The sequence below is a fragment of the Gobio gobio genome (assembly GCF_949357685.1).
Source record: "Gobio gobio genome assembly, chromosome: 21".
NCBI lineage: Eukaryota > Metazoa > Chordata > Actinopteri > Cypriniformes > Gobionidae > Gobio > Gobio gobio.
This window is the reverse complement of record NC_137117.1, coordinates 13744545-13754783: the sequence shown is the minus strand read 5'-3', so window position 1 is coordinate 13754783 and position 10239 is coordinate 13744545. Positions and strand designations below refer to the sequence as shown.

Sequence of the window (10239 nt, the reverse complement as noted above, 5' to 3'; positions counted from 1 at the left end):
CATAGAGCTGTTACCAATCAAATGAAATTACCCAATTACATTAATGATGTTCATAAATAAATCAGACAATGTACTGGCAATGTATTAATATCCCAGCAGTTGTGGTCTTGACTGGTCTTGAAACAAAATCCTCTAAGTCTGAGACCGAGACAAGGCCGAGTACAAATGTGGCCAAGACCGGGACAAGACCAAGACCTTCAAAAAATGGTCTTAACCTTCAAAAAATGGTCCAAGACCGGTCTTGAGTACTACAACACTACCAATTGGAGAAAAAAACTCTCAACAAGTGAAACTTCCGATTTTCTTCTCCCATTGAATAGCAGTTCAATAGTAATACACATATCCAGAAATATATATATGCAGTTCTCTAGCACATGTTGAGCTGATGTAGAGCCACCTAAATGAATACAACACAAGGAAACCTTCTGAAAATCACTCAGCGCTGAAGGGGATGCATATGTGCCCGTCAGTTCAAAGACACTTGGCTATTCCTGCTCGAAAAGAAGGAATCCTTCCTTCGGTGGTTGGTTGCTATGGATATCTCTCAAAAGCTCTTAGAATAATGGCACATCCCACCTCTGATGTCAGAGCTGTTGATGTGTGTGTAAAGAGGGAGGGAGCTGTAGCCTGTTGCTCATATCATCAAATGTGCCGCCAGCACTCCAGAAGCTCCAGAGCCTGTTGAGGGATCAGATAGAGTTGGAACGCAGAGCTGCAGACTGCATTTTTCCTTCTCCTTTTATAGTAAAAGAGAAAGAATCCTTCATTCCTTCACACCATGAACACTCTCAACTACAGATGAACTACGGCAAGTATTTCCAACTAATGTTAGTGTGCATGCTGTTTTCTTTTTCTGCTTTTTGCAGTTTTGTTTTGTTGTGGTGGAAGTTTAAACGGAGAATGCAGGAGAAAAGATGTTCTGAATGCAAACAATCAAAGATTAGCTTGAAAAGGATGTTGTGTTTGTGAGTCAGGGAAGTATTGCGCTAGTACGGGCTGCCCAAATCAGATCAGGGCTAGTTAGATTGCAGCCTGTGGACTGAGCGTGCACGAGTTTGAGAGAAGATAAAACAATATCGCTGGAAATTTCAGTGCGTATCATTCATCCACCTTAGTGCGTATTTCATTTTTTTCTGATGCACATTTCTTCATAATATTTTCTCATATTCTTATTTCTCATAATATTAAATTATATGATATGCAGATTTAGTAATCACAATTGATTGCAAATATTTTTTCAGGAAATCCCTTAAATTATCATAATTATAGGGACATTGGTTGCCAATATTGTATGATTTTCTTTCTTCTGTGGAATGCAAAGAAAATATTTTGAACAATGTCTCAGTGTGTTTTTGTCTTCACAATGAAAGTCAATGGGGTCCGATGTTGTTCGGTTCAAAGCGTTCTTCAGAACATCTTCTGTTGTGTTTTGCAGAGGTCAGAAAGTCAGATTGGAACAGCATGAGGATGAATAAATGATGGAAGAATGTTCATTTTTAAAGGTATGTTGTTGTGGCAAAGCATTGAATGGACAAAAAGGGGCTTTAGAAATCAATATATTGTTTGTTTTTGTCATTCTGCGAGTCTGCAGGCAACACATTAAAACTAGTTGAGTTTGTCCATTGTCTGAGGTGGATTTAGAGTCTGTTCACACACAACGTGTTCTTTCCATGTGCTCTAATGTCTTCGAATGCGTGTTTTTTTCCTGTCCATGGCATACAATGAAAGATAGTGGGGTCCAAGGTTGTTCTTGCTCTTTAAAATAGCTTCTTTTGGGTTGTTTGGTGGAGTGTGTTGCCATCAACAATTCGCCGTCTTGAGTGCCAAAATGGCCATAAACAACCCTGCTAGAAGAAACATGATGGTACTTGATGGACAGACAATCCTTTGCTATGGAATTTATCTTACATTTTATTTTTTATATATCATTTATTTAATTATAACAATTATTTGTAGGCTATTCAGTTAAATTGACAGCCCTAAATATTTAATATATTGAACTCCTAAAATCATTCATTTTGATTCTGACATTGCTTTAATATATTTCGTAGTTTAGCGTGTAGATAAACAGTACTATAGTGCTAGCTGTGCATCTTTTGTGTTCGATATGAGATTCTTATTATGCTGTTTATTATTTCCCTTAGGAGAAATTTGTCTTAGGCAATCAAGAGAGCAGGTCAAACATACAACAATCCACTGTCCATTTACATTTCAGCATACAAAAAAATCACACATTGCACAACACTAATATTACACTAACATTACACGTTACCCATCACATTACCCTCGCTCACACAAAATTCATCACTTCTTGTTCAATATAAATGTAATTTATATAAATATTTTATATGAAATACTAGAGCAATAGCATTGTTTGTTCATCTTATGTTTTATTTTATGGCATAGCAATTGCAACAGTTTGAATCTAATTACTGTAATTCATGTTCATTCTTATGCTCGTTTTGTCACGAGAGCTGACAAATTTTCATGCGTGGTATTTAATTTGAATGCCCAAATCCATTTTGTTGCACATTATAGATGCACTCTTGTCCAGTGTTTGATGAGCATACAGTGTGACAGTCAATCCCTTTGATGAAAGACAAATACGATGCCATTACCAAATGACAGCAGAATTGGTTTAATTTAACAGCACCATTTATCCGGAATTCACAAATGCATCTCATAATGTTCAAGCCCTGCGTTTGACTGCTAATGTTTGAATCGCACCACTTGATGTTAAATATTTTCTATACTTTTCTGGCATTTACAGTACATTCAATCAACATCAGGATCTATTTGGGCTTTTATTGATCATTTTAATTGTTCATATGAAATGGTCCATTCAATTTTTTTGATTTTTTTAAACTATAGTTTTCAAACAAGAAAATGTTATATGTAAAAAGAATAGGGCTGTCAAAAGATTAATCGCGATTAATCGCATTCAAAATAAAAGTTTGTGTTTACATAATATATGTGTGTGTACTCTGTTAATTATTATTTATATATAAATACACACACAAGCATGTATATATTTAAGAAAAAAAATTATTTTTGTATATAAAACATTTATATTTATATATATTATAGATTATATAAATGTATATACAGTATATACATGCAAATATTTCTTAAATATATACATAAATGTGTGTGTATTTATATATAAATAATAATTAACAGAGTACACACACATATATTATGTAAACACAAACTTTTATTTTGGATGCGATTAATCACGATTAATCTTTTGACAGCCCTAAAAATGAGTAAAATTAAAGACTGCGATAATGTTTTTTTTTTTTTTTTTTTTGCGAAAGGTCAGATGTTCTTGCATCTACTGAAGCTCAAGATCTCAAATCGTGCTGGGGAACAATGATCATTAGGTGTAGGTGTAACTCCAGGGATGTTTTTTTTACTTAAATTGTTATGCTGAGAAAATAATTTGCATAAAAATGAGCAGCATTTTGGCAAGTGGTCTCAGACTTTTGGACTTCACTGTAGTTCTGTTAGCACGTATCAACACATCCAGGGTTATAAATCTCACTGTGGGTGGTTTGGGAAGAGTTGGTGACACTTAGTCATAATGAAGTACACTTATCTGAAAATGAAAGAGTTTCTTCGTGGTTGAGTGGCATCTACGGCCGTGAGTGGGTATGAAGGGTCATCATTTTCCCAAGGTGAGAATGTGTCCTCTCCATGTGTGAATCATCATCATCGTCACGGTGTAGTTGTAACTTGAATGGGTATAGCTTGAGGTTGCATTTGCATATTATGAAATTCAAGTCTGAAAATGACTGACATAAAAATCAGTCTATCCATTTAACCAAGACAGTGATTCACTGTGTGTCTCTGACAACTTCCTCTCCAGTTATTCGCATGGTGAGAAATGAACTCACACTCTGAGCTTATTGAGAAGAGATTAGATCTCTACAAACAAACGTTTTGCATAAACCTGTAGGAGTTCAGATTGATTTATAGGTTTGTCAACCGACTACAGGGACGGAACAGCAGCTTTTCCTCACCCTAACTACATTTACATTTACACATTTAGCAGGTGCTTATTAGCGACTATTTAGAGTTAAAAAATTACCTTAATCATTTTGAAAATGCTGTATAATTACTGAGAGTGTAGAAAGACATTAATATTAGTGCTGTCTCTTAGGTTTAAACATCTAGGGCCCTATCATACACCTGGCGCAATGCGGCGCAATTATTTCTTGCTAGTTTCAGCCCGACGCAGTCATCATTTTCACGTCCAGCACCACATTGTTTAAAGGGGTCATAGAATGGTACATGCACTTTTACAAGTTGATTATACGGAAATGTGTGTTGGCTGTGCCTGTACACAACCATCCTATATTGATAAAAATACATCCAGTGTTTTTTTTTAATCTCCTTATATATTTTCCCCTGTCTCAAATCGAGCCGTCCGACCATGTGACGTTACACGGTGTACGCCCCTCCTAAGATTGTTGATTGACAGCAGCGTTTCAACACAGACCCGCCCTGAGCGAGCTGTCATCAGTCCGCCATTGTTGATACGCTGGAGCAGAATGGCGTCTAAGCGATTGTGGTGTTGTGTTGTTGAGTGTAATAACGAACACAGCAGTCGTTTTGATGTTCCTAAATCCGAACTGCTGAAGACCCAGTGGCTGCAGTGCTGAGTTTTGTTTTAGAAGGGAATATTCCCCCCGATCAACGTCAATGTTTGCGCAATAATTTCTCAGCAGACTGCTTTATAAACGAGCGTCAGTATAAAGCAGGTTTTGCTAATAAGCTGCTCTTGAAAAAAGGATCGTGTTCCTGCTGCACCTCAGGAAGATCGAAGATGTGAGTGTAACGTTTTATTAACCTTTATATTAATCTTTGCAAATCGCTTGCACGCTTCACGATGAATGAGGCTAAAGTTTACAGGGTAAGTTACATTACGGCATGCTTTCTGTTTATGACGTTCTCAATATAATTCATAATCCCACGTTTATAATGAACAACGCGTTATGTTTGTTATTCCAAACTGTGTACTCGGGTGATAAAGTTAACGTGGTAACACTACACTAAGCTTACTTTTGTACATGGTTTATAACGGTGTCTGTAACTGATTAAGAAGTAATGTAAAAAAAAAAAAATCTTATAACATAACATCAATCTGTCAATGAACTAACACATCAGTAAACACATAGCAACTACGCTACTCTGCCAGTACAAAGATAGATCAAAGTGACATGACGTTAACCAACCATTCAGAAACGTCCTGTTCGAACTTCGATGGGTTCGTCATCTGTTCCTGGTCCGACTCCGGTTCAAATTGATAAGGTTGCTCAGATGTGTCTTCAGAGACTCCCGTTGTCATTATTTCTCGAAAATATACCCTCAAATGTTGTCAAGGCAACATTCCACGCGTGTTGTGGTGTTGTGTCGGGTCGAACCAAACGCCCCACAGAGCAGAGGGGGCGGGGTGAGCAAAGCTCATTATCATTTAAAGTCACATACACTGAAATTACTTGCTAAAAACTGAGCTGGTTTTGACCAGGTAAATTGAGTGTTTTCTTACAATACTAATGAGAATTTTTAATTAAAGTATATTACAAACTTTTCATTTAGACACTAAAGAATCATATTAACTTGCACAAAAATGTCATTCTATGACCCCTTTAAATAGAAAATGCACTCACGCCTGTTTTTTTGCCCATGGGCAGCACGGTCTGAAAGACAAGGTGTGTTCAGGCGCATTGTTGATGTGTTGCTATTTTGAGGAACTGAAAATGACTACTCCATTGACCAACACAAACCTGGGGTGCGTTTCCAGCGGCGTTAGCCAACTACAGTCACAAGTTTCGTCGTTATCAGCATAGTTCAACGAGTCAGTATTTCCCGAAACCATAGTTCCAATGAACATTCGTAAAGAGCATCGCAAAGTTGTGTGGTTGGAATGACAGCTCTCAACCTGTGGTTGGAAGCATAGTTTCTTGTTCCATAAAAAGTGCATCTGTCCATCAAATAACTGCTCCACGTGGCTCTGGGGTGTTAATTAAGGCCTTCTGAAGCGAATCGATGCGTTTGTGTAAGAAAAATATCCATATTTAAAAATGTATAAAGTAAACTTTCGGCCGACCGCCTTCCCTGTTCAATTTATGGAAAAATTGTTGAAAGTTCCCCTGCCGATCGAAAGACTAATGCGACCAGGTCCGCTCGTCATGACGTCACGTACGCATCTTGAGTTTCACTTTCAACATTCAACACTTTTCCACGGAAGGCGGAGGCCGACAGTTTACTTTATAAAGTTTTGGCTAATTTTGAAAGGCTGTCAATGGAATATGTTTTTTTTGTTTTTGCTTTTTGGGTCCAGATGATTGGTTAAAACTGGGGGTTAATTTGTTCCATTCATCTGTCATTATTTACTCACTCATTTTACTAACTATATTCTGCTAAACTGCATGTGATTTGCTTCCTTTGTAAGTCGTTTTGGATAAAAGTGTGTGCTAAATGATTAAAGGTATAGTCTGCAAAGTGTCACAAGAGACGGCGTTAAATTACCTCATGTCTCAAAGCACATAACATTACAATAATAATGAACATAACTTACAAAGCTCTGACTTTTAACACCTGACTGCTGCAGTTTAATTTCGGTGTTGATAGCATTGACATATCCGAGTCTGAGGACGTGAACAGCTCCGGGTGGAACGTCACAGGTTGTCATCTTGTAATTATGGTTATGCCATGGTGTGAACGCAGCATAAAGTCATTGTTTTGGTCCAGGAGGAACTGTAAAAGGCGGCTGCTGTTTGTTTGTGGCGCTCAATGACTGCCTGTCCACAACTCGGACCGAAAGCAATGAGTGGATGAACATTGTTTGACTTTCAAAGAAGATATATGTGCATGTTTTAATATTTAGACCACTTCTATTATTGCTTGCTATCAGAGTTTTTAGCCAGTATAACAAAAAGTTTTTATAAAACATATTGCCCACCCTACCTTTAAATGTAAATTCTGATTTTTCTGCAGCTCTTTTCCACACAATGATGGTTTATAGTTAAAAAAGGACAACAAAAATAAGCCACCATAAAACCACTCCTTGCAAATGATGTACTATATTTCAAGTCACATGATAGTCGTGTGCAACAAAACGGAAAAATACGCTAGGTAACACTTTAGGGTCAAATTCTCACTTATTAGCATGCATATTACTAGGATATTGGCTGTTTATTAGTAGTTATAAAGCACATATTAATGCCTTATTCTGCATGACCATATATATATATATATTTGGAAATCGTGAGAAAATTTCTATTTTAACCGAGTCGCCTGTCAATTGCGTCATATCTGCGTTACCCTCGGTTTCCGGTTTTATTTTGCAGAAACGCTTTACTCTCACTGCAGTGTGAACAAGTGTCATACAGGGCTCGACATTAACGCTTGTCCGGGACAAGTGGATTTTTTGAAGGGGCAAGTGAAAAATAATTTTACTTGCTCGACGGACAAGTATCCTGGTTAAAATGTCAAAACAGAAAATAACTAGGGAATCACCAAAGTGCAATAATGATTCTGCATCAGTTAGTGTAAGTGGAGATCGATAGTGTATAATAATATAAAACGAACTGACGTTAACAAGGTTGAGCTGTTGAGGCTCGCGCAGCCTCTCGAGGAAAAAATCGAAAACAAATGAGCGCCGCTCATACAAAGAAACTCAGTTAACATACACGGTTAAAATTGTGTAGTTTTTATATTTATAACATATAATACAGTTAAGCAACATCACACTAACAAGAGTGTTGTTCTCCTGAATACCATCACGACTGAAATTATGTTGATTTCATACGCCAGTTCCATAAACAATTAATTAACATTAAGTCACTTACATTTTAGATGCAATATGGACTGTTTTTGTTCTATTTCAGCAGCGAAAATAGTTCCAAACAATAATCACAACAGAAACGTAGAGCATCTCTCAGCAACAGTGTGTGTTACTGAATGATTCAGCGTTTTGAATGAATCGGTTGAATCAAAGATTCAATGACCTGTTCGTAAACGACCGCCTAATTCTAGAATGAATCAGCTGTTTGAACAAATCGACTCAATGACTCACTCATTAAGACGGTCACCTGCTGCCACCTACTGGTGGTTTAGTTTCATCTTTCCAACATTTCTTATTTGTATATTCAAAAATATTTAAAATAATCTCATAACATTATTTAATGCAGTTGTAATTTTTCAGTGTAAATAATTGAATTTGATTGGTAACAGCCTATAGTGTCTTATTCTAATTTAATTTATAGATCAAATTTAAAAATATAAAATGAAAGCTGAAGCATAGCCTATATTTAATAAGATTATGTGAAAAATATCACAAATATGCATATTTAAACATGTCAAAGCTGATTGAACACTGGTGAGAATATTGCTTCAGAATAGATCATATTTAAAAAAAAAAAAAATCCTGACAAGCAAATTTTTTACTGCATGACAGATTTACTTGTCCGAAGGACAAGCATGTGGACCGTCTTAATGTCGAGCCCTGGTCATAGCAGCCACCGAGCAAACGCACAGAGTAACGTCATAACATCATTTTCAACACACTCAGATGTGTCTAACATGATGAACAGAGCTGCGTTACCTCATACTCATGACCGGAAAAGCGGAAGTGGTGCCAGCGACTGTGGCATAATAAAAGTTCCGCTGCTCGCGAGGTGTGTGTTGCGTCCATCTTATTAAAAATTGCTCCAGTGGCTCAGCTCCACATCACTCGGTCCTGCTCTGCTTCATACTACAGTAACGTTAATAATCACATCCATGAACATAATAATAATAATAATAAATTTTATTTGTAACGACCTTTACATTAAACAAAATCTCAAATTGCTACAGATTTAAATAATTAAGAATAAATAAAACTGAAAAAAACATGATTCCTATCATGATTCCTGAGTCTTATCCCGATTCTTTCCCACCGGCTGTGAGGTGAAGACCACATGTCCCAAGATTCTGCGCTCAAACGTGGCGTCATCAAACTACGTCTTCATTTTGAACAGGCGACCTCTAGTGGACGGAAAAGTTACATAGTGCAGCTTTAAGATACATGACAGATAGAGAGGTACACATGCACAACCTCACACCAATACACACTTCACATAAACACATGTAATACCATTTAGTTGTTTTAAAGGAGCTGTATGTAGGACTGTGGCCAAAACTGGTACTGCAATCACTTTCAAATTACTGTAGAGCGGTGTATCCCCTCTCCCCCTCCCCTGACTCGAGGTTGCCAGATAGGCTGCAGGATCCAGCAGGAAGGTAGGCTGCTAACGTTACACGGAGCTTTCAATGGCAAGTGACGAGTCGTACACAGTAAGATTTTTTTCTTTCTGTTAATTATGTTTATGCTTCAAGAGCGATGTTTTGTGAAGTAATTATGAATCGCAAAAATGTACTAATGGCGATTAGCCAAATATAATCGTAAATATGAACGCTCGTATGTGACAGTACATTCCCACATGAAAAAATACTATAGTAAAATTACAGCAAAGCTAAATAACATTAGCAATGGTCATACAGGTCCACTTGCAGCATGTTTTGTCCACTATATATGCGAAGAACGAATGAGGAATCATTTTTACTGAGGTAACGTTAGGCTACTGTCTCAAATACGTTTACACATTGCCATAAAAGGCGTGCTAATGTTGATTTCCTCAGCGTCCCAGCATAATGACAGAGAAACGGGCTCTGATAATGCATTACTAATGTTAGCAATGACGACTCGCCGTTTTTATTTACCAAACAATTCCTTAACGTTACCTTTTCAATTCAATGACCCACCTCCTCCATCTGCGCTAACCTAACGTTACTTTTCACGAACATGCATATCTTTGTTCGACTTTCATAAATATTTGAAATGTCCATTTACATTAAGTACAAGTTAGCCAAACATAGATGAACCTTACCTGTCCAGGAGAAAATTAGCAACGTTGGCATCAGTCTTCAAATTATTCTCCGTTTTCAGCCATCTCTATCTTTCAAAGGCATCTCAAATCCTTGTTTTATTTCGGACACTGTCACGCCGTTTTTCTGATTCATAACGAGGTCGTTTAGGTTTCGTAAAGTTAGACATTGTTTATCCAAAAAGTTTGTAGCTGCAGCTGTGGTAACTATAGCAGAGCTGGCAACCCGAATGCAGAAACACTACTGACTTCGTGATTGGTAGACAGGTGGAGGGAGGCGCTTCAGGCATGACACAACATGTCAACA

The 10239-nt window shown here is 37.2% G+C and overlaps 1 protein-coding gene across 2 annotated transcripts in view; it reads left to right on the top strand.

Annotated features, from left to right (window-relative positions):
• Nucleotides 1-691: 691 nt before the first annotated feature.
• Nucleotides 692-10239, top strand: part of kcng1 (potassium voltage-gated channel, subfamily G, member 1) — a 42034-nt gene continuing 32486 nt past the window's right edge. Inside the window, exons 1-2 of one of the 2 annotated variants that reach the window (XM_079801822.1) lie at nucleotides 692-808; nucleotides 1436-1502. The gene's annotated coding sequence lies outside the window, so the exon portion shown is untranslated. Of the gene's footprint in view, nucleotides 809-1381; nucleotides 1503-10239 lie in introns of those variants that run through there. The other variant, XM_079801823.1, reaches the window with a different exon arrangement.